The sequence below is a fragment of the Armigeres subalbatus genome, chromosome 3 (assembly GCF_024139115.2).
Source record: "Armigeres subalbatus isolate Guangzhou_Male chromosome 3, GZ_Asu_2, whole genome shotgun sequence".
NCBI classification, from domain to species: domain Eukaryota; kingdom Metazoa; phylum Arthropoda; class Insecta; order Diptera; family Culicidae; genus Armigeres; species Armigeres subalbatus.
In genome coordinates, this window is record NC_085141.1 from 124,209,507 (window position 1) to 124,237,106 (window position 27,600).

Consider the following 27,600-nt stretch of genomic DNA (forward strand, 5'->3'; position numbering starts at 1 on the left):
GGGTTTGTTCATATATGTAAGAGAAGACATTTTGCAAATTTTCAGATTTTTTCATTGAGGGGTAGAACGGCCCATCAAAAAATATTGTTCAAAAATCAACAAAATCAAAAAAATGCAATAGCTTTGGCAATGACTGACCGATTTTGTTTAAATTTTGCACGTTTTTTCCACTCAATTAGTACTTTATACAAAGTGGTTAATATGCTTATAAAGTTGTTTATTTTAGGAGAAAATGGACTTTTTCTATAGAAAATGGTCGTTTTTCCACAGGTAATATTTTTCACCAACAGATCTAGGATAAAAAACTAAACCAGCTAGGCAATTAAAGAACTAAAGAGCTTTCCTCTCATATATAATTCAGAAGCGCCAACTCAAGAATTTCTAAGAAAATCGCAATTTTCTGCAACACTGTTTATTCAAAAGAAAGTTCGCACAAATTTCGACCTTACTTATGCTGATGTTTTCCGATCTGGTGAAAACTGTCCAAACTTTTTTGTCTAAGTAGAAATTAAAACACAGGATTTTCCATTTAGGGAGTGTAGGGTAAAATAGTCCTTTAAAAATAAATGTCAAAAAATACATCATTTTTTTTATGTGAGTTCTAGCGGAAAATACATAAGTTTAAAACACTATTTCTTCTTCCTTTCAATCCATCTATATTTTTGTCTCAATAGATACATATATCCTTCGCTATCTTTCAGTGTCTTTGCACACTGAAACAAAAATGAAGTGATTTGGCGAAAGTGCTTGTTGATATTTTTTTCATAAGCTACAATTACTGTGGGTACTGGCACTGATGTTGCTTTTACAGCTACGTGAAAAAAAAAACAATTATTCTCAACGGAAACTGAGCAATCTCGTAGCGTTTAAACATAGCTTGTTGGTGGAGATTATATTTTTCTTTTGTACTTGCATCAGGTTACTATAGGCTTGTTTTTGTAGCTTGTAACGATTGTGCGGTATTCATAACTCTCTTTCATCCTCCATTATATCAATTTAAACCAAATTCTGCAAGCCATCAGTTTATTGTGCAAAAACGTCAAACCGTGTACCATTCATACATTTTGAATTACTAACCTTCAAACTGCTAGCTAATATTACAGAGATACAATCTAAACAAAATGTTTGACTGAATGGACTATACCAGTTTTAATCCAGTGTATATATTTTCATGGGTTGGCCAATTTTATCTCATAGGTAAAGGAATACCCTCGATTCTATGTTTACACAACTGTGTGAAAAACACTCCAAAGTTTAACAAAATTGCTTCATTTTGCATGATACGGGAAACAACTTTTTTTTTCTACACGAGCTGATTTTTTTTTACATGGAGAGCGTAACAATGTAATGTGTATACCATTGAATAGGATAGAGTATACTATTGCCTGACGATTTTGAAGCACACCCCTCATGAAAATACTTCAAATTTTAGGATACACGTTTCAACACTCATAGATAAACTATATAAATTGTAGATTCCTTAAGCAATTAATTAAAAGATTTCCAAGCAAAACTGCTTTATTCTCGGCTTAATTTACACCACCTGAAAGTGCTTGAGTACCTTAACAAGACTGTGTAGTTGATGTGTAAAACGGATGCTTTGAATGCCAGCCTTTTTCTCTTAAAATCTTTTCTAACCTTATATGGACATATTTCCAATCAACCATCCAAGGTGTGGTTTACAAAGAAGTAGTACTTGGGTAATAACAGCTTGCAATACTTTTTGAGAAATCTATATATTGCTTTTTTCACTGAGGAATAGACTACCGTGTTGAAGTACCAAAACCAATATATGAACGGGAGTTTAAGAATTATATAAAAAAACATGACTAGATGAACAGTTGACGTTATTTTTTGAGATTAAGATATTGTGAAGTATTTAATTGTTGACAGATAAAAAACCATAAAAATACTACGCTTGGGAGAATTTCGAAGCGATTTAGAACTTCAGTGTTATATTTAGTTCAACAGTTGCCAGTTGGGTCGGAATAATCAAATCTAAGAAGTGTGGTTACGTTTAGCAACCCTATACCGTGCGGGACCGAAATCCGTACAGCACCGAAATCCGTTCACCTTCTGGGATATCAATAAATTAAAGGGGGTTAAAGGTAATTCATGTAGAAATAATTTATCTTATCCTGTTCAGATACTTGGCAGTAAGCTTCTAGGGCATAGAAATGGAAAGAAGGCTTTGAAATTAAAACAACAAAAATCAAAAACAAATCGCCACCCACCAAACGCGGAGTTTTTGCCGTCATTTTGTTTTCGGCTAGAGCATAGTTGCACCAAAAGTAACTGTGTTTTAATTGCTAATTGCGAATCATTATATAAGATAAGCGGAATACAAATCGAAGGGATCGCTTCTCAAGGTGCGTATCGAACTATTTACAGTGGTAGTTTAGTCAATCAGACTGCTTCAATTTAAATATTTAGTTAAAAAATAGCTGTACGGATTTTGATCCTTTGATTCGAAATCCGTCCACGGTGGACGGATCAGGAGTAGTAGATTTTATTCATAATTTGATTTTGTTTCTCGTAGTTTTTAATGAGTAAAAGTGAAACACTTCAAAAGTAGAAATCCTCATGATCCTGTGTCAACGACAAACGTTTTATTTACATTCGATTCCTATTTTCTAATGACTTTTACATATACTAAGGTGCTTAAGTGTACGGATTTTAATGCCCCACGGTAACTAGAGACCGGCGGAGTGAAAAACTGTAGAAATGGCAACGTATGAAAATGCATGATATCGTAAAAATAAGACTGGTAGCACTTGAACTTTTTGCTTGCTTCTTGTGGATACAAAATGTAAACAAGTCGAATTGGAACCGCTTTTGACGGTTCGATTGAAAACAAGATGGCCTCTTCGCCGATCTTTTATTGTAGTATTTCTAGTTACGATCATCTGGTTTCGTAACATTATTTATATTTGGAGATCTATTTTACCCCTCTCCCCATCCTAATATTTTGCCAAATAGTTTCATCTAAATATAGAAATAAACCTTGTTAGTTTCAGCCAGATGCTGGAACATCGATAAAAATGGAGTCGCGATTCTCACAAACTGGCTTGCAACCAAACAGTGCAGTGTGCAGATACTTATAATTTGATTGATTGTCCTTAAGTAGGCGCACTGAAATAAGTTTCAATAAGTTTTCAAGTTAGAAAGGAAATGCGTCATATTTTTATACTAATATATACTCTGCTTGAGCTCACATATAAAAACTAAGATATAAGAATTTTGACATTTTACCTAATTTAACAAAATTGCTCATTTGCCGTTAGCCGTTTTCGCATAGCTGTAGAAGCAACATCAGTACCGGTACCCGTAATTGTAGCTTATGAAAAAATATTAACAAGCACTTTCGCCAAATCACTTCATTTTGTTTCAGTGTGCAAAGACGTGCTAATGTTTAAGGCATTTATTTTGGTCCTAATTTACTTCTGTAGAAAATTGTTCTGCAAATAGTTTACTATCTAATGTAGATCAGCAAAGGATATATGTATCTATGTAGACAAAAAATATAGATGAATTGAAAGGAAGATGAAATGGCGTTTTAAACTTATGTATTTTCCACTAGAACTCACATTAAAAAATTGATGTATTTTTTGACATTTATTTTTAAAGGACTATTTTACCCTACACTCCCCAAATGGAAAATTCTGTGTTTTAATTTCTTCTTAGACAAAAAAGTTTGGACAGTTTTTACCAGCATCAGCAAAAGTAAGGTCGAAATTTGTGCGAACTTTCTTTTGAATAAACAGTGTTGCAGAAAATTGCGATTTTCTTAGAAATTCTTGAGTTGGCTCTTCTAAATTATTTTTGAGAGGAAAGCTCTTTAGTTCCTTAATTGCCTAACTGGTTTAGTTTTTTATCCTAGATCTGTTGGTGAAAAATATTCCCTTTGGAAAAACGACCATTTTTTATCGAAAAAGTCCATTTTCTCCTAAAGTAAACAACTTTATAACCATATTAACCACTTGGTATAAAGTACTAATTGAGTAGAAGAAGCGTGCAAAATTTAAACAAAATCGGTCAGTCATTGCCAAAGTTATTGCATTTTTTTGGTTTTGGCGATTTTTGAACAAATTTTTTTGAAGGGCCGTTTTACCCCACTTCCCCTCAATGAAAAAATCTGAAAATTTGCAAAATGTCTTCTCTTACATATATGAACAAACCCTGAAAATTTCATCCAAATCAGAGAACATCGTTGCAACCTCCCTTGGAAAGGGGGTCGCGCTTCTCGCGAACTGGCTCTTAAAAGTAAAATGGCGTAATCTGAATAGGCTATAACTTGGCCGTTTGACACTTATAGTACCGGTACCTTGGCTGCTAGGTCCAAGCAAACTAGATGTTGGTCACAAACTAGAACAAACTAGATGTTGGTCACGCGAACAGATATAAGGACCTTAAGCATAAAGGATGGTAAACATAAAATGCCTCAACAACAGCCAACGACATAAAGAAGGTATTATGCCTAACGTCATGGACCCCTCGATGGACCCAGCAATCTCATAATGTTTCTTCAACACATTTCCTAAATGAGTTTTCAAGAAGTTCTGAAGGATTTCCTGAAGAAATTCCCAAACATATTTCCGGAACATTTCCTTAAGAAGTTTTCTTAAGTTTCTTAAAAAAAACAGCTGAAATAAAATTTAAATTCCTAAAAAAAATCTTAGATGAGTATCTGAAGAAATCTGCAAAGTATTTTATAAAGGTATTTCCGAGGAATTTTCACAAGACATTTTCGAACAAACACCTAAAGGAATTAAAAAAAAAATCGTGAAGGTATCGCCAAATGCATCTCTAAGGAATCTCCGGAACAATTCCTTGAGATGTTTTCTAAAGTTTTAGCAAATAAATTTTAAAATCAAATCCTGGAGGAAGTTCTGAAGCAATTCTTAAAATCCGGAGGATTTTCCGATGGAATCTATGGAGAAATTTTCAAGAAATACCTTGAGGAATTTCCTATGTGATTCCTGAAGGAATTTCGATTAAATGAATGAAACAAATTCTGGGTGAACTTGCGAATGAATTCCTAGATGAGTTTCTTAAGTAATTTACAAGCATTGTTTGGCTACCAAAAAATCTTTAAAAAATTTTTTTCGCTATGTTTACTTTTTGAGGAGATTATTTTGCTGCTAAAATCTATATATGGCACGTTTCGTTACCTGGGAATTAATGTAAAACACGTGGAAAAATCGGGCTAAAAGTCTCCCTAATAAAGACACAAGAAAAAACAACCTGGTAAATCAGGGAATTTTGTTTTTACAGATGAGTAGACACCCTGCTAGAAAACCTTAACCGCTTTCCGCCCACGACTTTTTTCAAAGATTTTTATAGGAAAAAAAATTTCTTTTGCTAGAACAAAAGTTATTTGGCATAGCTAAAATTAGTGGAAAACGAAAAAAAAGTTTTTGATTGTATATCAATAGTTAATTGATTGTTTTCAATCGTTTAACAATTCGTTGTATTTGCAGTCTAATGGAACCATAAAAATATAACAAATATTGCTTTTTATTGTTGAAACAATTCGATGAAGGTTAGAAGGTGCAAAATTTAATGGTGCTCTGCAGACACCATGGGCAGGAGAGGTTAAGACAAAGGATGTTTTCGATCATTTAGTAAACAATCATTTAACAGTTTGTTAATAAGCAAAACTCTGAAATTTGTTTTAAGGTGGACTTCTTGTGCGAAGCTTTTGCTACAACTTTGCCTACTCTGCCTACTGCCAACTCGTTGTTTGAATGCCATTTATAACGAATTTGTAGCGCTAGTTGCAATAACTTAGACAAAATGATTGAAATTTTTTTCTCATTTAGTAGAAGTTACAGTTACGGTTTGTTTGGTGGAGTTGTAGAAACACGTTCACATTAGAAGTCCACCATACAACATATTTTGAAATTTAGACTCAGCAGTGAATTATTGACTAAATGAACTAAACTAAACTATATCTCTATGATTATTGTTAAGGCTCTGATTAACTTTGAAATCACTATTTTCTAACACACAGATTCCAGCCAGCCAATGACTTTATCTCACCATAATCATGGGTAGGACAATGCTTTGACTGTCCCACCCAGGAAAATTCATGCGTAGGACATGTCCTACTTGTCCCACCCACTCCCGGCGCCACTGCACTTGGTCAACTGATAAACGCGATAAACTTGCGTGAAAATAACTTTGACTCAGGGTTTCAGCAGGCAAGCTGTGCAAAAGTGTTTTTTCTTTGCCCAATAAAGTAGTTTTCTGAAAGAACTTAAATATTGTCGCACATTACACGGACAACAATCACACTATTTTAATATTCATGTTAAATTCAATATTCTCATTAGTATTAACACGTGATTAACCTAAACTTTTTAGGGCAATATTTGGAGCACTCGTTACTTCTGAGCAGGAAAAGGTATTAATCCCAAGTACCGATTTGCGACAATATACAGAAGATTACTCAATTGAGCATTGTATAGCCATCCACGATTTGTACAATCACATATGCTATGCTACGCTATATTTGGAGTACTTGTTACCAAATTTTAGCATACGATTTTCATTTGAAACAGCACATCATAATCTCTCTCGTAATGGTGGGGTATCGGCATTTTTTGCGTAGCTGATTCATTTATAATTTGGCGTCAATAGTTAGACACACTATTGGAGGCGTTGATCAGTCAGGCGATAAATCAATTGAAAAAAAGCCAGGCAGATTCAAATAAAACGAAATTTTTATTGCATTTTATCGTTTATAAACTGCAAAGCAATCGTCTAATTGATTCAACAGGGCTCTAGGAATTTTTGGGAATGTTTTTACAAATACTTTCAATTCAACAATTGTTTCAGGTATTCCTTTGGATACCATAGGAACTTCCATTCCCTCGGAAATTTCTCCAATAATTCCTCCGGAATTTCCAGCAAACATCCTGTCTACAAATCTAGGACGAAATGTCAAGAATTTTCTTGGGAGTTTCTGAACGAATTGCCAACGGAAGTGACAACGGTACTTCTAAAGGCAGAATTTCTTCCTAGAAGGAATTTCCAAACCAATTTCCGCAGACATTCGTTAAGCCATTTCCGACAGAAATCATAATGAAATTTTCGAGGGAATTTTTCTAAAGGAATTTTGGAATGTTTTCCAGAAGGTATATTTCCGTAGGTATTTCCGAAGAGTTTTCCGTAGGTATTCCGACTGAATTTTCAACGGAATTTCTTAGATTATTTCCAAAGAAATTCTTTACAGAAATCGTTATGGAATTTCCGAAGGAATTTTCGAAGAAATCTCGGAAGAAATTTCCGAAGAAATTCTCAAGAGGCAAGTATTCCTTAACGATTTTAAAGGTTTTTCTAAAGGAACAAATAAAAATTCTAAATCTATCTCCAAATAAATTTCTTGAGTACTTGCTGAAAGAATACTTGGATGAAATTCCGGAGTTATTCATGGAGGAATGCAAGAGTCTCGGAAATTCTTGCAGGAGTTGCTCCAGAGTTGTCCGCAAGTCCAGATTCAAAACAGTTGTTTTGCTTATATCAGAATTTTCGAAGGACTGTCGGAGAAATTCCTAGTGGAGATCGAAGTGTGCCGCGCTCTCGAGTTGACGTTTTTTGACGTTTCCACCATAGATTTTTTTTCCTAATTAAATAATAACCTCATATTCAGTAAACTTTTGTAGAACGCAATAATTTTGCTCTAGCCGCTGTAATTTAAATCACGTATTAGTATTCCGGATAAGCCCCAAGTAGTGCAAATGTGTTACGATTAATGGGATAAATTTGATTGGTTTTCGACATGAAAATTTCCGGGCTAGAGATGTGAATTGATGGAAAGATGACGAACGAAATTGTCCTATGCAGCATCGTCGCCACCCTCATCGAGCTGTGGCCTTCCGGATATCAGCAAGAAAACTACGCTCGAATGGCAAACAAGAATTAAAAGTCAAGCAGGTTCAGAAATGGAATAATTTGGTGAAATTGTTTCAATTTGTTTTTATTAAGTATAAATCCCACTTATGGAACTAAATACGCGCTTAATTGTAAAATTCTGAAATTTGTTTATGGATCCGTTATCCAATTGATAATGGTGATATACACAAGCGGGACTTATTGTAAGCGAAAGTGAACTCGGACTGGTCATTAAATACCAGGCATTCTGAAATGAGTCACTCGAGCTGCAGTAGAGCTAGCATTTTCTCGACTCCAGGCTAAATCTGACTGTAAATATGTCCTAAAACAGACAACCTTTTCCATAACATTACTGCCTGCCAGTGGGGTGAGTTTGTACACGTATACACGCAAGCGCACTTTCCGGAGTAATTCCTGGCCGAATTCCTGGAAGAATTCCTTTAGGTATTTCTGGAGGAATTCCTGTAGAAATTAAAAATATATGAAAATTCCAATAGGAATTTGTTTGGAAATTCCATTGGAAATTCTTTCGAGGATTCTTTTATAATTCTTTAGGAAATTCCTTCAGAATTTCGTTTAGAAATTCTTGTCCCAGATCAATTCAGGTTGTTCTTAAAAATCCTCCAGAAATTTCTTTGGGAACTCCTACAGGGGTCTGTATTGATTTATTAGGTTTTATGTACATTTAATAGTATGATTCTATATGTATAATAAAAATGAAATGGTCTGTGTTCGTATCCGTCAAACTTAAAAACGGCTGGATGGATTTTCTTGATTTTTTCAGCAGATATGTTTGACTGTAAAATTATGACTAAAGTAGAGTAAAAGGTAAAAAAAATAAAATTGAGAATCGTATAAAACTTCGTATGGGCAGTGCAGAACGCATATTTTCGTCTACTATGCAGGACAACGTGTGCCGGGTCGACTAGTATGAAATATATGTAGCTTTATAGGATTACGCATTATAATGTGTATTAATTGCCGCGCTGAAAGATCGGTGACTTCTGTGCTGTTCGCAATAACCTCTTTTCAAGAGGCTCGAGAGTCTTCTTTTGAGAAGTTGGGAAGCCCACTTTCAAGAGCCTCCGAAGTCTCCTTTCAAGAGGCTCAAAGTCTCATTTCAATAGGCTCAGGCTTTCTTTCAATACGTCCTTCTTTTAAGAGGCCTGATAGCTTTTTCAAGATGCTCGAAAGCCTCCTTTCAAGAGGCTCGGATGCTTCTCTTCAATGAAGCTCGGAACCCTCCTTTCAAGGGACTCGTTTACCATTTGGCCGAACAGACCTTTAGGCCGAAGGTCATTTGGCCGAAAGGGACATTTGGCCAGAAAGGTCATTTGGCCGAAAAGACATTTGACCGAAAGGGTCATTTGGCCGTAAGGTCATTTGGCCAGAAGGGTCATTTGGCCAAAAAACTCGTTTGACCGAAATGGTCATTTGGCCGAATAGTCGAGTCAAGTACGAGACACTGAAGACAGCCTTACTTTTGAGGTCGAAATACGTATCTGTCAAGATACAATTAAGTGGTGGAATTCAATGGGATTGTATAAACTCGTCTTATGACAGGCAAATAGGATTTTTGACGTCTTACTTCTCACTCCTCATTTCTCACTTATCACTGTAAAAAATCGAGGAGCACGGAGTAGTGAGGCGTCTCACAACTCCGCGCTTCTCTTTTTTTTCACAGTTTGAAGTGAGAAGTGAGACGTCTTACTTCTTACACATCATTTCTCACTTCTCGCTGTAAAAAGTGAGAAGGGCGAAGTTAGTAGTCAGACGTCTCACTACTTCGCGATCCTCTTTGAGACGTCTCACTTCTCACTCCTCATTTCTCACTTCTCACTGTAAAAAAAGGAGGTGCGTTGAGTAGTGAGTAGTCTCACTACTCATTTCGTACTTCTTTTTATTTTTTTCAACAGTCAGTGAGAAGTGAAACATGGAGAGTGAGAAGTTTCTAATTTCTTATTTTTCAAATGATCTATTCAGCCATATGACCCTTTCGGCCAAATGACCCTTTCTGCCTAATGACACTTTCGGCCTAATGATTTTGTCCGCCCAATGACCTTTTTCCGCCTAATAACCCTTTCGGCCAAATGACCCTTTCGGTCTAATGACACTTTCAGGCTTTATGACCCTTTCGGTCAAATGAAACTTTCAGCCAAATAACCCTTTCGGCCAATCGACCCTTTCGGCCAAATGACCCTTTCAGGATAATGATCCTTTCGGCCTAATGACCCATTCGGCCAAATGACCCTTTCGACCAAATAACCCCAAATGACCCTTACGGCTAAATGACTCTTTCGGCCAAACGACCTTTCCGGCCAGATGGGTTTCGTCCTAACAGTTTGTTCGGCCTAGTGGCATTCGGCCAAATGGGTTTTGGCCAAACGACCCTTCCCCTTTCAATAGCCTTAGAAACCTCCTTCAAAATGGTTCAGAGGCCTCCTCTCAAGGCGTTCGGAAGCCTTCTTCAAAAGTCTCAGAGGTCTTCATTTAAGTGGCTCGAGAGACTCTCTCAAGAAGCTCGGAAGCCTTATTCTAAGAGAATTGTAAGCCACTTCTTAAAAGACTTGACAGTCTTTTTCCAAGATCCTCGGAAACATGCTTCTAAGAGGTTCGAAAGCCTCCTTCAAGAGGATTCAAAGTTACCTTTCAGAAACCTTAGAGGCCTTCTTCCGAATGGTTTGGAGGCCTCTTTTTAAAAGGCTTGGAAGCCTTCTTTCAAGATTCTCAAAAGGCTTTTGGCTTTTTTCAAGAGACTTGGAAGCCTCTTTTCAAGAGGGTTGGAAGCCTTCTTCCGAGAGGTAAGACAAGCTTCTTTCAAGAGGCTCGAAAGCCTTCTCCAAGTGTCTCAGAAGCCTTCTTTCAAGAGGCTCGGAAGCCTAATTGCAAGAGGCTCTTAAGTCTCTTCTCAAAAGGCTTGGAAGTCTCATTCAAGATTCTCAGAAGCCTTTTTCAAGAGGCTCGCTTCAAAGAGCTTTAGAGGCCTCCTTCCAAGTGGACCAGAGACTAATTTCAAGAGGCTCAGAAGTCTTCTTCAAGAGGCTCGGAAGACCCTTTCAAGAAGATCGGAAGCCTAATTTCAAAGAGACTCGTAAGCATCTTCTCAAAAGGCATGGAAGCTTTCTTTTCAGAAATAACTCTGAAAAATTCAAATAAGATCAATCTTTTTTATTCAAAGCAATTTTGGCATATTTCCGGGAAACTATTCGATATAAGATATAAGATATACAGACTTTTGATGGCTTGAATAATTATTGTTATTTTCGACTACTTGGTGTAATAACCGTCTGGTGGCATAATTTTAGTTAGAGCTTCAATATAATATAAATATTTACAACGATGAAGGTGCTCAACGCATACTACATAGAATACGTGTGGAATAGATTCAAAGTAGCTGAGGACAAGAAAATAAAATAATAAAAGACCTTTTTGAACGATGTTGACCCATTCTCACCCCCCCCCGACGACGGTAAAACACAATGGTTATTTGATACCTAGAATGGTTAAGATTTTACGCCAATCCAATTCTCTTTCGAGTGTTACAAAGCCAAACTAACATTAAGAATGCTTACGTGCTATGCCCATTATCTCAGCAGCTGACGGTGGCTTGTTTTCAAAGCCTACCTATTGTTCATATGCAGAGTGCGTCCTCATCAAATCCAATAGAGAACGGCTCCCAGCTTGTACCAAAGCCCGAGAAAGTTCTTCATCCTGTCGAATAGAACGGATTCATTTTTCAAGTTTGAGTGTTTCCTACGAAGTAGAACCGAAGTACACTCTTCTACCGGAGCAATTTTGCTAATGGAAATTCATTTGGAGCAGGTACTGCTTTCGAATATCGGGTAAGAGACAGGAAGTGTCCTTTTTCTCGCCATATTCTTGCGACAAGCAGTGTTGAGGTTAAGTTGAAAAGAAACGAAACGCGGTCGCAAAAGAAAGCGAAAGACGTAAAATGTAAGTTGATTCTCAACATTGCCAAATCGCAGTTTAAATACGGCAAGTACAAGTCACCACCTGGCAAAAATGGAGAGCCATCAAAAGCGCTCACTCAGAAATGCAAATTTAGGTCAACTCACTTAACCGAACAAAAAAATCGGCTTTATTTTCAAGCATCCACAGGATAGTGAAAAGGAATGTTTAAAGCTCAAAATAGTTCTTCACTTGAACAGAAAGTTACAATTATACGAAATGTAAACAAAAATAACTAGGGTTGAGGTAGGCATTTCCGTCTTTTCGTCATAATCTCGAAAGCCACTTTGTTTGCCAAACTCATCCGTAACAAATCAACTGCTCTCGAGAAATGTTCTGCTACAGCAGAGTTCTAGCAAATGGACGTTGCTTTCGTTGGTTTAGCCCCCACGACGATGGACGGAAATACCTGCCGTGTCCCTACTCCCCGAAAAAGACGCAATCCCCGTGTGGATGCGTTGGGCAACGAGTAAATTTTTTATTCAAAGAAGCTTACAGCCCTTGGCTGACTCGCCTCTGAAACAAGTAAACTTGATTCAATTTTAAAAAATCTTCAAAGATTTAAATCAATCTTCCCCAGCGTATCGAATAATCAACAGTAAACTGTTCACTAATCTTTTCACGTTTATTATAGGGAAGACTCTAACGAAAGAGAAAAGATACAACTTGTTTACACCCAGGTCTTTTTCACGCGGTTGAAATTAAGTAATTTCCTGCTTAACCTGAACATTCAAATGGATTTAATGGATCTGAGAACAAGCAAACTAAAATATATTAAACCTCTTTAAACGTTTTTTTTTATTTGACCACCTGAATGATCTTTGATTTATAATGATTTTCCGTGGCGACAGCTCAATGTTTCATTGCAACTGCAGGTGATAATCGTCCAAAGTCAAACCGCGTAAATATGAAGCAAGGTGTACCTGGAAGCACGTTTCTGAGATTAGTGTTCGCGCAACAGAAGCAACAGTTGCTGTCGAGAACAAGGATCTTCTCCTAACTCGAGGCGGATTTCTGTTGTAAGAAATATGTTTCAATATTCCTGGAGCGGAAGCGAAATAAACGAAAAAGGAAATGTTGATCCGTACAAAGTAGCGATTGACAAGTAGGACGATGATTTTGCACCACAACACCACGACGCCCATTTTCTGCTGGATGAAACCTGAGCTTGCTACAAGATTCAGGATTCAAATTAGAAGAACTTCAAAAGAAAAGCAGATTATGGCATTTTCCGGTCAGCGAGTGAAGCTCCAATGTTGAAGGGTTACATCACAGACACACGGACATATCACATGTAACATTGACCGATAAAATAATCACTTCTTGGAAAATGTACACACGAAATAATCAGGAACATATTTGTAGATCAAATTACGCCCTTTGTAAACTCGAAAGGTAGTTATTTAGACTGAATGTTGTACACCAATCAATTCAATTTCGTTACAATCTTGAAACGACTGTGTGATATCCCACTAAGTACTGCAATTTTACATTTTCAATGAGAGATGTCACGTGATGTTTATATATTTGCCCCTTTCAATCTCTATAGAAACGCGAAGAATAAAAGCCATGCTACAAAAATCTTTTAAAAAAATCCGTGCCAGGGCATCAATGTGTGCAATATCTGCTTACTTTTTGTGTTTATCACAACTTTTAACTTAGTGGATTAAAGGAATATAATTAATTTATCGATTAGCCATTATTCTTTGCATAGTTTTTGTACATATTATTAAAATATGTTAATTTTAATTTTAAAACAAAGCGCAACATCTTTTCATGACTGCTTTTCATGCGAAATTGATCACAGAACCCACAATACTTTCATTTGGTCGCCCGAGATAGAAAAAAGGCGCTTTGCTCTCTGTCTTATGACGATCACGACCTTTTGCAGTACTGAAATCCCACCCATGAAAAATCCACAAACCTATCAGATTAAAGTAAAATGGTTGCGTCAGCGAAATGAATATTTTTTGTTGAAGCAAAACGGACTGCATCTGGTCAGCAAATAGAATAGTCAGATGCAAGAGCTCTGCCGAACACAAAGACGAGCAAGAGAAATCATTTGCAATTAATCTAGCCCCTGCTGCCACCGGGTGCATTGTCCATGTGCACTTCGAGAAGTTTCGATGGTCAAAACAAGTGATGCAGTTTGATTGCATTCTGTTCATCAATTACATTGTCCTTATTCTGAATTTATTCGATTTAGTTTAATCATCGACCCAACTGATCAGCTGATCAACTGTTTCAGCATGTTAGACGAAGGCGAGAAGTACTGTCCCACTTGATTGTAGCTTTGCAAATACGATTGTATTCCGTTTCGCATAATGACCATTTGGCATAATTGTTATTAGACCTGTGTGATTGATGATTTAAATTTCCAAAACCATTCCGTTACGTTGTTTCTAATGATCGGAAAAATCAGCATTAAATTAAATTATCATTGGTGGCTAGTTTTATTTTCCATGTAAAGGTTTACCAAAAACTTGCCCAATGCACATTTGATTATTATGAAAATTTGTTTTTATGGAGTCATATTGTGTTTTACAGACATCATTTCTATTTGTCGAGCTTATAGTTTATTACTGTTTTTAATATTAGGGGCAATTCAAATATGATCTCCACTTCTTTTTGGGTTTTCTAGACCCCTCCCCTGTGGGCAGTGTAGTTCGCCTCCGCGCAGTACCCACTGGAAACGATGGTCTATCAACACTAGTCGACACGACCAGTCGACTAAATGAGCTACAAACAAGGGAGCGCGGGAGCGCATTGAGGCTACCTACTGGGTGGGAGTTGGTTCAGATGCCCTTTCTGACTTGCACTGAACTGGCTCTGTACACGCAAGTGTCAACCCTCACATGGCCTCCCTGCTTGCCGCAAGACAGGCATAGATAACCATGGGATCGACAGGATTCAGGAAGCAGCCGCAAGGGGAACCCCTTACAGCAATGAGTTTGAAACATTTTAGAAAATTGCCATAGAAGGAGGTGATGAACCCCTTTCCCAAATGGGGTCTTTCGACTAGAGAGGGGAAAAGAGCGACGGTAGCTGCGGTAGCAGCGGCGGTTGATGCAATGGACAGTACTGAAGACCCCCCACCTGTGGAAGGGAGCAACCCTGTGGTGGTAGGGAATTTACCCCCGCGGTGGTAGAAAGTAGCCCCGCGGTGGTAGAAAGTAGCCCCGCGGTGGTAGAAAGTAGTCCCGCGGTGGCAGAAAGTAGCCCGTTGGTGGTAGGGAGCAGCTTTGTCTGCACGTCCTACGACCCACTATACAGTGGTGGCTGAACAATTCGATGGCATCATCGAGTTCGTAAGCAGTAAGGCGAACACCAACAAGGAGCTCAGACTGAGCTTGTTGGTGCTTTGGCAAGCTGTTCTGAACGCCTTCAACAGGCGTGTAGCGGAGAAGGCAGCCAAAAGTATCCAGACTGAGGCCGTCTCCTCCCCTACTGGTGTTGCTACGGCCAAAGAGGCGACCGGCTCCATCCCAACGGCCAGCGAGGGCAAGAAAACGCCCCACACGAGGAGACCCAGACCCATAAAGGCCAAACGTCGTCTGGATGGTGTTCAGGAACCCGAAGGGCGTGTGCCCAAGAAGGTGAAAAGCACCAAACAGGCGCAGGAGCCACAACCTGGCCCAAGCCAACCATCGGAACGAAGGTCATAAACAGAGCCGAGGCCTTGTTGGTGAAAACCGACAAAGACAAGTACGCCGATGTCCTTAAATCATCAAGAGCGACCGATAGCCTATCGGCCCTGGGCGAGATGTCCGCAGCTTCAGACGCACCAGAACGAGGAGATGCTCTTGGTGTTGAAGCGTGGCGCATAATCCAGCGGGAAAGCTTATCAAAAGCTGGCCCAGGAGGTCTTGGGCGACGGTGCCCAAGTTAAGTCGTTGGGTGCGGAAGTGACCCTCCAGTGCAACTGGACGAGATCACGACCGCTGAAGATGTCGTCTCTGCCGTCAAAGAGCCGTGCGGCACAGAGGAGGGGCGCGTAAAATTTTCCTTTGTTCAATGCAAAAAGTAAACAACATTGATGCTTGTCAAAACGCCCCAATTAGCGCACGGCATTCGTTAGTTGGTGTGAGGTCGAACCCCAATTAGCGAACGATCACTGTAGCCTTATAGTCGCCTTTAATGCTATTTTAATGCAGGTTTTGGCCCAATATATGGCTTCTTAAGTGCTTTATCCTACTTTATCGATAAAGTAGAACTTTTGCTGAGTAGCATTTATTCAGCATCCGAAATGCTGAATAAATGCTTAATTTTAAAATCAAGGAAAAAAAGGTTTTTTTCAATGGCATTTTTTTCTAATTCTATTTGTTACATAGTTTCATTTTTTCATATTATATCGTTATTGTATTTTCATATTCAAATGAAACACAATTTTTTACTCTCTTCGAGCGGGATTCGAACTCGCGCTCTTGCAACCGACGCTGTAGTTGTCAACGTCCCTACCAGCTGGTCCATTAGGGAGAGATAGTAGTGGGAATAATTTTGCCTAACATAAACATTAAGCCTCTTCAGTATAAGCGTAGAGTGCCTGAGCGTGAACCAGGTGGTTGGGTGGGCATAGAAGTTAGTCTCACATGGTACGTGAGGTGAGCATCCAAGTCAGGCTCACATGGTACGATAGGGGTGAGCATTCAAGTCAGACTCACATGGTAAGACAGGGGTGAGCACGAATCTATTACAAAAGGTCGAAAGCACAAAAAGTCGAAAAGACAAAACGTCGAAAGGACAAAAGGTCGAAAAGACAAAACGTCTAAAGGGGCAGAAGGTCGAAAGGACAAAAAGGTCGAAAGGGACAAAAAGTCGAAAGAGACAAAAGGTCGAAAAGTACGAAAGGGATAAAATATCGATCAAGATCAAGTTGATAACAAGTTGAGTGTAGTCCAAAGGAATTTATGATGCACTTCAACTTAAAGCAAGGAAGTAATACTCTTATCTCATCAATCAAAGTTGAAGAATGAGAAATTCTCAAAGAAGGAGTAATTAGTATGAATATGAAAGAATATTATGAATATCTAGATAGATCTGTTAGAGATAAAAAGATAATTGATTAAAACAACAAATTGAATTTGTATAGTGCGAGATTTTCTCTGTCTTAGTTTCTTGTCCATTTCGACCTTATGTCTCTTTCGGCCTTTTGTCACGTTCGACGTTTTGTTCTTCCGACTTTTTGTTCTTTTCGACCTTTTGTCTCTCTCGGCATTTGTCACGTTCGACGTTCGTTCTTTCGACATTTTGTTCTTTTCGACCTTTTGTTTCTTTCGATCTTTTGTACCGTTCAACGTTTTGTCCTTTCAACCTTTTGTCTTTTTCGACCTTTTGTCCTTTTCGATCATTTGTCTTTCCACTTTTTGTCTTTCGACCTTTTGTCCTTTCGACTTTTTGTGTTTCGACCTATTGTCACTAACCCGGTGAGCACACAAGTCAGACTCACAGGGCGTGATAGAGCGTGTAGGGTGAGCTAGAAGGTGTGATAGAGCGTTCACCAAAGTAAGACTCGCATGGGACGAGTGCCTGTGTGAGCGAGTACGAGCGAGTACGTTAAGTACTGCTAAGGACGTTCCGATACTTCCGATATATCGGAATATCGATATTTTGTTCGATATCCGATATTTTGTATCGATATTTTGTTTACAATATATCGGTCATATCGATATTTTTGCTTTCGATATCGATATATTGAATCCGAACAAAGCAACAAAAAAATAGTAATTGTACTGTATTTTGTAAAAAATACTTTAAAATGGATTGGAATATCGTATTTTTAATGGTTCAGATAATTTTTCACAGAGCATTTGGTGTGCACTGTGCGCTTCCATCACAAATAGTTTTGACAACAACACTTTGCAATGATGTGCTGTTGTGTAACATTTGCCATGTCACTGGTCCTTGAAGCCTTTCACGGACGTCTTATGATAAATTAGATGAATTAACTTTAGAAACCAAGAAGATATTTATGGAAATGGGAATTTAGAAAAAATGGAAAACATATGAAAATTTCCTTTAGAAATTCAAAAAAATGTCCCGTAGCAATTGAAAGAATTTCCTTAGGAAGTTCAAAATATTTCTGCAAGTTTTCTGATGAAAATTTTGATTTTTTTTTCTGATGGAAGTTTTAGCTTAAATTTTGATGAGAATTTCCTGCCGAAACTCTAGGGAACTTCGTGTGAAACAAAAACATAATTTCTCGTGAAAGTTTAAGAGAATTTTCTTTTTTAGTTAAGAATATTTCACAGGATTTTCTCTCGCGTTTTCTTGAAACATAAAATAAAAAAAAAACCGTTAAAATTCTGAAGAAAGAATTTTCTGCTGTTACGAATCAGAATAACCAGAGGAAAATACAAAAAAATGTCTCGAAACTTTAGTTGATTTTTTGAGCAGAAATAGTGATGTCAGTATCATGCCAAAAAACGCCGCCGCTACCGGTTAAAACTACGACGAATGCCGCCACCGATGATTCTTGGACTGGCACACTCTAGAACCAGATTGGATTAAGTAATAGATAAAAAGTTTTGTTTAGTTTATTGAAAATAATCACGTGGACTTTTTACACCAATTTCTAATATTATTGCAATTAGGATAATATGGTAATACGAAAGTAATTGAATTACTTCAACAAATATATTCTAAATATTCTCATTTCTGAAATATCATATGATTATCCGAAATATCGATATTTTCATTCCAATATATCGGTGATATCGATACTTTGATTCGATTATCATATCGAATTAAATATCGATATTTTGAAGTATCGGAACGTCCTAAGTACTGCCATCCCCAGAAGTAGTGCTGGGAGGCAGTTCCTGCGGAAACGATGGCGGAGCCCAAGTCGAAGTAATACCGGTATGGTCGAGTCCGACACTCCAGTACACGTCCGTGTGGTAGCTTAGCAACTTCTAAGCACGTGTGCTGGGTTGAAGTGTAAATGCATTCTTCCTTGTAATAATAATAATAAAAAACGAGTACTGAGAAACGGATGTAAGTATTGAGTAGCGAGATGTGTGCTGTAACATGTGAGTATTGTAAAGTGAGAAATGAGAAGTGAGATGTCAGTGGTGAAAAGTGAGATGTTATAGTTGCGAAATGATAAGGATGTGAGTTGTGACATAAACGGAACAAGGAGTGAGAAATGTAAGATGATAAAGCTCGATCCACTTAGTATGTTGGCCGTTTCTGTCCAATTACTGCGGCGCATCACAACGTTGCGGAAGGTTTGTTTAATTTATGGTGAAAGTTTCATCAGTATTGATGCTCACGTTCAAAAGTTATCGAAAATGGAACGCGAGAGATGGGAACAAATTTTGCACACTCACGTTGGGGAATCCAACATGGCCCGGAGGAATGATTTCAAAGTATCTAAAATTACCGAAATTGACTGTAAAACTGTCAAACGTTATCAGGAAACACTATTGCTGGATCGCGTAGAACAAAACAACCGTAGAAGTGGAACATACGACCAGAAACTACAAGTGAAAGTCTGCAGAGCGGTTCGGAACTTATTTGGGATTTCCTTGCGTGATTTAGCGAAAAGGTTCACTGCGCCTACAGCACAGCTCAAATAATCTGTAGGCGCGTGGGTTTCAAAATAGTATGATGTCAGTAAGCGTACCAACAGGACCCTGAAACAGAACCAGGTTGCCAAACATTTGCGCAAAAATGCTGGTCGAGCAAGTTCTGACGAAATAAAATTGATGTATTTTGATGGGCGATGACATTAATATTAAAATTGACTTTCAATTCCCAAATTGACACAAATTGACACAAGTTTTACCTTGCCAAACGGAAGGGTAATGCCCCAGGAAAATTCAAATATGTCTATGCAGGCCAGAATGTCCACAATTTGATGATTAGTCAAAGCATCTGCAGTTGTGGGAAGAAAGCTAAAGTTTTCATCACTGGAGCGACCATTAATGGGCAAATATACAAGGAGGAGTGTCTTCAGAAGCAAGTTTTGCCATTCATTCCATCACACGACTGTCCGGTGTTGCTTTGGCCTGACTTAAAAAGCTGCCATTACAGTCGGGATGTCATGGAATGGTATGATAATAACGTTATTGAAAAAACTATCAACCCCCCAAAATTCCCAAATTTTCGTCACAACGAAAATTTTTAGGCAATTATCATAGGGAGACTTGAGAAATGGTGCAAAACTATCAGAAAACCATCTTAGGGGAAGGGGGGGCAATATGCCTAGCTAAGCAAACACTGCTCTATTGTCTTATTTGTAACGCTATTCATGGGTGTTTTTACATTATGCTCAGTTAAACAAGAAAGCTAGTTGATGCCATTCAAAAATTGTCAAAAATCTCAAATCATATTGATAATATTCACATTTAAAAAAAGTGGTGATATTCTGTTGCCGGGAAACTCATGAGGCAAAACGCCTTTTAGCTGGCAGCTCCGAGGGAACAAAGTACCACGCGTCGGCGAATCAGCATTCGAGTATGGATAGTCCGTGGAGACGCAAGTACTTTTGTAGGTTATTGTCACTAGGGCGTTTTGCCTCGCCTAAATGTTAGATGTTTCTTCAAAATGTAGGAAATTTTCGGTTTTTCCGACCTTCCCATGCACTATTTTGAAACTTTCTTCGCCTATCCTACATAATTTTAGATCTAGTTTTGTTACGGACATCTTAATGACGGTAAATATGAAACCACAAAAGGCGTTTTGCATCAGGGGCGTTTTGGGGCCTCTTCCCTATATGGAAGTGGTGTGAAAAATTGACAGTTGATTGTTCTACTGTGCAAAAATAACGAGTGGTATTGAGAAAAGTCCGAGAATTAATCCGAAATGCCAATGAATATTTTTTCGATATTTTTCCCTTCAAAGTTTACTAAATTCCCTGTATAATCAAACCTGAACCACATTTTTCTGTGCTTTTTCGGCAAAGAAATGTCTAATTTCGTGCGGCCAAATATTAAGTGGATCAAGCTTTACTCACTTCTAATTTTGCACTTTTACTTCTCCCTTCTCACTTATAACTTCTTATATCTCACTTTTGTCTTCTCATTTCTCACCAATCACTTCTAACTTTTCACTTCTCACTACTACTTTACACTTCGAATTTCTTACTTCTCACCTCTAATTTCTCACTTCTCACTTTTCACTTCACACTACGAATTTCCCACTTTTCTCAATTTGTTTCTGACTTTTCATTTTCACTTTTCGAATAGTTTGCAGTAGCCATCAAGCAAGTAAGGACAGTGTGTGTTTTGGTCGTTGCGAGAGTGATAAAGTATCTTTTGGTGCTCGGCGACTCGTGCGCATGTATTGCACTTTGCTCCAGTCGAAACAAGCACGCAATAGTTTGCAGTAGCCATCGAGCAGATAGTCATCGAGCAGATAGCCATCGGAAGTGTAAAGTTCGTGAATGAACATGTCACGTATCGGACATTGATACAGGTGTTTAGTTTAATTTTGTTCGATCAAATAGTAAATCGGCAGACAATCCCCCTCAGAACTTTGCAATCTCTATGTTTGAAAGATGATTTTTAACTCTCATTCAACAAACTGTGTTACTTGGGCGATGTAGATAATTCGAGAACATTAAAATCTTGCTTCAATTGGGTTCTTAATGGGTATTGATGTTTTTACATATTCTGAATCTGTAGGAAAAACTGAGCCCTAACTCAATTTTTCAGAATTATTGGAGTGCCGGAACTATTTTAATTTGCATTTTAAATTTATATGGGACTGAAAATTTGTTCTTATGCTGCATGGGCCAACTGTCATTCTATGAATGTTAGTGTCATTCTATCGATTAGAAATGGCTTATTGTTTGCTGTATAAAAATATGAGTAAAAGGTTTACAAACAAAATAAAAATATGTTGGAATCAGAAAAGCATGCTCTTTATGTTGAACTATAAAAACCTCATATTTTTCTTCGCTAAACAACCCAATTGTTCGATAAAATTTCATCCCCCCCTTTTGGCCACTTCAATGCCCCACAGTGCCGGGATGGCGTACAGTTCCATCGCGCCACTACAATAAGCTACTGCATACAGCAAGGATGAAATCAAGCTCCGTATCTGAATACAATGGGTATGGCGCAGAGCCGATAAGCCATCAGTCAGCTGGGCAGGGAGCCAGGACAAAAGGCTTCTGATTCCACCGGAAACGTGGCGCCAGGACTCGCACGTGTCTGACGAGCGATCGAGAGCGAACGTACTTATTGAATCAACGAAAATGAAAAATGCACCGTAATAAAGACAAAAGTGCCAGCCCAGAACGTGGAACAAATTAAGTCATGGTATTTTGAATCATGAGAAATGGAATTTCTTGGAAGACCGAATGATGCTCAACGAAGATGGGGGAGCGAGTAATACCCTCATCGACGTTCAATTACTATTGCTCCTGTTCCATCGTTCGTATTCCCCTTGAGTATCTGCCGACTAGTAAATCGTATTTCACAATCAATTCATTCTTCCAATCCGATCACGATAATGTAACTCAATGTCGAGTGATTTTCTCAGATCTGTTCGTAGTTGAAGCTTATGAGAAACGGAGGGCGTGGAAAACTGTGCATTAGCTATACAACAGGGATGTTGTCTATTTATACATCGTTGCTTTTTCAGAATTATTAGGGCATCTTTTCTGTTTCATTATAAAACATTTCTTTCTTTTTTTTCTCTGACTAGGTGATAAAATTCAAACCAGGCGGGGAATAGTAGGGTAACGATACCAATAGAAGGCGTATCAAAAATCAACAAAAAAGTTTTTTGCTAGATCGATAATTAATCGAAAATTACAGTTTTAATACCTTAGGCAATAGATAAACTAATAAACTTGCCAGCAAAAATGAGATTACATGAGATTGCCATTTCAACATTAACAACTTTCAAAAGTTGCATGCAGCACTGATGAGTGAGCCATCAGTCAATTGGGCAGGAGCCAGGACAAAGGCTCCTTACAGTTCCACCGGGCGGTAAAAAAATCCACTGTTTCTTTTGTGGTGGTAAAAATAACTTTGTTTCCCATAGTGGTGCTATCCATTGATTACTTACGAGACTTGGCCACTATTGGTACAGTTGCTCCACTATAGGTACATGGGAGTGAATTTTATTAAGGAAAATCATTGTTTTCAATAGTTTTACAAACAAAATCTTAGAATAGTTTGGATTTAAGAGCTTGTTTATAGCATGACGCATTAACTGAACCCATCGTAAAAGTGTATAAACTCTCCGAATTTCCTCGTGAAGTTCTTCTACATTTTCTACGCGAATTAATTCTGAAAACTCTTCGATAGTAGCTTCTAGATTCTTACAATTTATTCTACTAATAATAATAAAACGCTAATAAAACAAAAAAATAGTGATATCTAAGATTAAAATATGCATGTTTATTGCTTTTCCAATAGTGTACTATTGAACAACTTTCAAAATCTTTAAACTAAACAAACCTGGCATTAGTGCTCGAAAACAGATCTCTAGACGATGCCAGTGGCAGAAATGCAAACAATAATCCATGTTTGGTAACACAATAGGACAAAAAGGTTGAAGGCATATGAAAAGTGGGACTCCCTTGTGATCGGTATGACGAAACCAATTCTTGTCAGATACGTCAACATCAATTCATTTTAAAATTCCAATATCTACGGTAAACCTTTTCGCATACCGATGAAGCGGCGCTAACCCTCATTGATAGTGACATGGTGTCAGTCTTCCACAGAGAAAAGTCATTTTTCTTTGACGTCTCAACAATGAACCTTTCATTAGGCTTCGATATTCAGCATAGAATTATTATGACGGGCAATCGATCTGACAAAACGATAGTAAGCAGTTGCTGCCATCCCGCTACGACAGTCTTTTTCCATGTTGATTTACATGTTTAATCGATTAGGTTCCTTTGCTAGATTTCATTTTAATTCCCATTTTTTCAAAGCTTTGTGAAGAAGTTCCATGTATATGAAGCTACGCATAGTTCGATCGATACCTACATCAAAAAATATTGAAGCCCAAAAATTTCGCATGTCACCGCTTATCCTCCTTATATTGAGGCGCTCACCCTCCCCGATGATGGTGGCACCTGTGCGTATGAAGTGCGTATCCGAGCAAGTAAGGAAAATGGTCGAGATTGATGACAAAATGTATATCCATCCATGACACACCAGATCACATCAATATTCCGGATGCTTTCCCATTTCGTCATCATACCTACATTCGCTAGACTTTCAAGAAGATGGGATTCGTCTGCGCTATTGCAGAACATATTGCCAACCGCACGTTCATAGCTCCAAGAAGCATGGCTGGCGGCAAGGACATCATCGTGCATATATTTCATGGACTTTATGGATGGTGTGCCATGCGACCCGGCATAAAACAACACTCCTCTCGAGCGTGATGGGATAATGGGGCGCTGCTGAACAGAAGGTGTTGAATGCCAAGCACGCCTGCCAACCGGTAGTTAGTGAATATCCCGCCACTTGAAAAGTTTTAACCGTTCGCTGTCAATAATGAGGGTGCGTTTCTTGCTTGGCAACTGCACTCCGACTGTACTGAAATTCGAAGCGTTCTAATTTGCGGCAAGAATTGGTTGACGTGAGGAATGTTGCCAAAAAAAATGTTTTTGTTTTGACGGCAGTAAATTTAGATGATTGATAAAATATGATAATATCAACCACATAATTGAATTTTCCATTAATTCGCATACTAATGCAAACAATTGATCTATTAATATATTTTAATTCATGTGGCATAAAACCTCAGAGGTGAAATATGTTCTTAAATGTTTTCAACAGTAGGATAATGGATAATTATCCGGAATGCTATTTCTTGTCGAAAATTCATATTTATAATTATCTATTATCTATTATCTATTATGAAAAACTACTGTCGTGCGGGGCTGCTTTTGACAAAGGGGTCGTTTAAAAATGACGTCACAGGTTTTTAGGGGGAAGAGGGTTTAAGATTTTGCGACAGAACATATACAAGATATACAAAAAAGCGTGACAGAGGGGGTCTAGAAATTCCAAAAAGTAGTGGACGTCATATTTGAATCGCCCCAAACCGGGGGCTATTTTGGACATTTTGAAACAAGAATTGTAACGTAAATTACTATCAAATCGCCATTATTACCACATTCCAAGATTGTCTTGTTGATAGTTGGAAGCTAATTTTCTGTTTCAAATTTGGTATTTTTTCGCTTAATTTAAAAAATCCAAAATTCAAAGTAGCCCCTAGAGTCAAAAAAAGCCCCGCACGACGGTACTGGTGACTTACTCACAACTGCAACTAGGATGAACTTTTTTCTTAGCAGGAAAAGCACGAAAACTATCGGTTGAAAACGTCTTCACAAAGGGTCTCAAGAATTCCTGGTGGAACTCCCAAAAGAATTCCTGAAGCAACTTTCGAAGAAATTCCTGGAGGAGTTCCGGAGAATTCGCTGGAGGAACATCCGGAGGAACTCTTGAATAAAATTCCGGAAGGATTCCTGGAGAATCTTCTGGAGGAACTTCCGGAGGAATTCCCGGCGGAATTCCCGGAGGAACTTCCGGAGGAATTCCCGGAGGAACTTCCGGAGGAATTCGGAGAATTCCCGGAGGAACTTCGGAGGAATTTCCGGAGGAACTTCGGAGGAATTCGGAGGAACTTCGGAGGAATTCAGGAGGAACTTCCGGAGGAATTCCCAGAGGAACTTCAGGAGGAATTCCAGAGGAACTTCGGAGGAATTCGGAGGAACTTCGGAGGAATTCGGAGGAACTTCGGAGGAATTCCCAGAGGAACTTCGGAGGAATTCCGGAGGAACTTCGGAGGAATTCCCAGAGAACTTCGGAGGAATTCCCGGAGGAACTTCGGAGGAATTCCCGGAGGAACTTCGGAGGAATTCCCGGAGGAACTTCGGAGGAATTCGGAGGAACTTCCGGAGGAATTCCCGGAGGAACTTCGGAGGAATTCCCGGAGGAACTTCGGAGGAATTCGGAGGAACTTCCGGAGGAATTCCGGAGAACTTCGGAGGAATTCCAGAGGAACTTCCGGAGGAATTCCGGAAGGAACTTCGGAGGAATTCGGAGGAACTTCCGGAGGAATTCCCGGAGGAACTTCGGAGGAATTCCCGGAGGAAGTTCGGAGGAATTCCCGGAGGAAGTTCGGAGGAATTCGGAGGAAGTTCGGAGGAATTCCGGAGGAAGTTCCGGAGGAAGTTCAGGAGGAATTCGGAGGAACTTCCGGAGGAATTCCCGGAGGAACTTCGGAGGAATTCGGAAGTTCGGAGAATTTCGGAGGAACTTCAGAGGAATTCCCGGAGGAACTTCGGAGATTCCGGAGGAACTTCGGAGAATTCGGAAGGAACTTCGGAGGAATTCCCGGAGGAACTTCGGAGGAATTCCAGGAGGAACTTCGGAGGAATTCCCGGAGGAACTTCGGAGGAATTCCCGGAGAACTTCGGAGGAATTCCCGGAGGAACTTCCGGAGGAATTCCGGAGGAACTTCGGAGGAATTCCCGGAGGAACTTCGGAGGAATTCCAGGAGAACTTCGGAGGAATTCCGGAGGAACTTCGGAGGAATTCCGGAGGAACTTCCGGAGGAATTCCCGGAGGAACTTCGGAGGAATTCCGGAGGAACTTCGGAGAATTCGGAGGAACTTCGGAGAATTCCAGGAGGAACTTCGGAGGAATTCGGAGGAACTTCGGAGGAATTCGGAGGAACTTCCGGAGAAATTCCGGAGGAACTTCGGAGGAATTCGGAGGAACTTCGGAGGAATTCGGAGGAACTTCGGAGGAATTCGGAGGAACTTCGGAGGAATTCGGAGGAACTTCCGGAGGAATTCCCGGAGGAACTTCCGGAGAATTCCGGAGGAACTTCGGAGGAATTCCCGGAGGAACTTCCGGAGGAATTCGGAGGAACTTCGGAGGAATTCGGAGGAACTTCGGAGAATTCCAGGAGGAACTTCGGAGGAATTCGGAGGAACTTCGGAGGAATTCCCGGAGAACTTCGGAGATTCGGAGGAACTTCCGGAGAATTCCCGGAGGAACTTCCGGAGGAATTCGGAGGAACTTCGGAGGAATTCAGGAAGGAACTTCGGAGGAATTCCGGAGGAACCAGGAGGAGAACTTCAGGAGGAATTCCCGGAGGAACTTCCGGAGGAATTCCCGGAGGATCTTCGGAGAATTCCCGGAGGAACTTCGGAGGAATTCCCGGAGGAACTTCGGAGGAATTCCCGGAGGAACTTCGGAGGAATTCGGAGGAACTTCGGAGGAATTCGGAGGAACTTCGGAGGAATTCGGAGGAACTTCGGAGGAATTCCCGGAGGAACTTCCGGAGGAATTCCCGGAGGAACTTCCGGAGAATTCCCGGAGGAACTTCGGAGGAATTCCAGAGGAACTTCCAGGAATTCGGAGGAACTTCGGAGGAATTTGGAGGAACTTCGGAGGAATTCGGAGGAACTTCGGAGGAATTCGGAGGAACTTCGGAGAATTCGGAGGAACTTCGGAGGAATTCCGGAGGAACTTCGGAGGAATTCCTGGAGGAACTTCGGAGGAACTTCCGGAGGAACTCGGAGGAACTTCCGGAAGGAATTCGGAGGAACTTCGGAGGAATTCCCGGAGGAACTTCGGAGGAATTCCGGAGGAACTTCCGGAGGAATTCGGAGGAACTTCGGAGGAATTCCCGGAGGAACTTCGGAGGAATTCCAGGAACTTCCGGAGAATTCGGAGGAACTTCGGAGGAATTCCGGAGAACTTCGGAGGAATTCGGAGGAATTCGGAGGAACTTCGGAGGAATTCC

At 39.4% G+C, this 27,600-nt stretch overlaps 1 protein-coding gene across 1 annotated transcript in view; it reads right to left on the reverse strand.

Moving 5' to 3' along the window:
* The window catches only part of LOC134221957 (muscarinic acetylcholine receptor gar-3-like), a 338,661-nt gene that overhangs the window by 269,093 nt on the left and 41,968 nt on the right, over positions 1-27,600 (reverse strand).